The sequence below is a fragment of the Pipistrellus kuhlii genome, unplaced genomic scaffold (genome assembly GCF_014108245.1).
Source record: "Pipistrellus kuhlii isolate mPipKuh1 unplaced genomic scaffold, mPipKuh1.p scaffold_m20_p_142, whole genome shotgun sequence".
Lineage (NCBI taxonomy): Eukaryota > Metazoa > Chordata > Mammalia > Chiroptera > Vespertilionidae > Pipistrellus > Pipistrellus kuhlii.
Window position 1 is genome coordinate 267 of NW_023425452.1, and position 508 is coordinate 774.

Here is a 508-nt window from a genome sequence, read left to right on the forward strand (position 1 = left end):
ATGCATCCTTTTCAGGCCTGGGAAAATGCCCTCAGCCACTCTGACGTGCTGAAATGGGCTTCTGGCATGATCCTCCCTTGTGCAGACATGACCCTCCTGTGTGCAGGCAGCTTCTCCTCGGCTCCTTGTGGGAACCTCGGCTTCGCATTAGGACCGTTAGGCAGCCCGGGGCTCCCGAGTGCAGTGTTATTATTATTTTAAATATTCTTTATGGGTTTCAGAGAGGAAGGGATGGGGAGAGAGAAACATCCATGATGAGAGAGAATCATGGATCGGCTGCCTCCTGCACGCCCCACACCCCGGGCCTGTGCCCTGACCGGGAACCGTGACCTCCTGGTTCACAGGTCAACGCTCACCCCCTGAGCCAGCCGGCCGGCTGTCTGAGGCACAGTCGCTGAAATGGTGCACCCGGGACACGCTCTGCTCAGAGTCAGTCTAGGACAGACGTGCTCGGAGCCTGAGGGAGCGTGTGATGTGTGAGCGGGAGGAGGCGCGGAGAGGACACGCT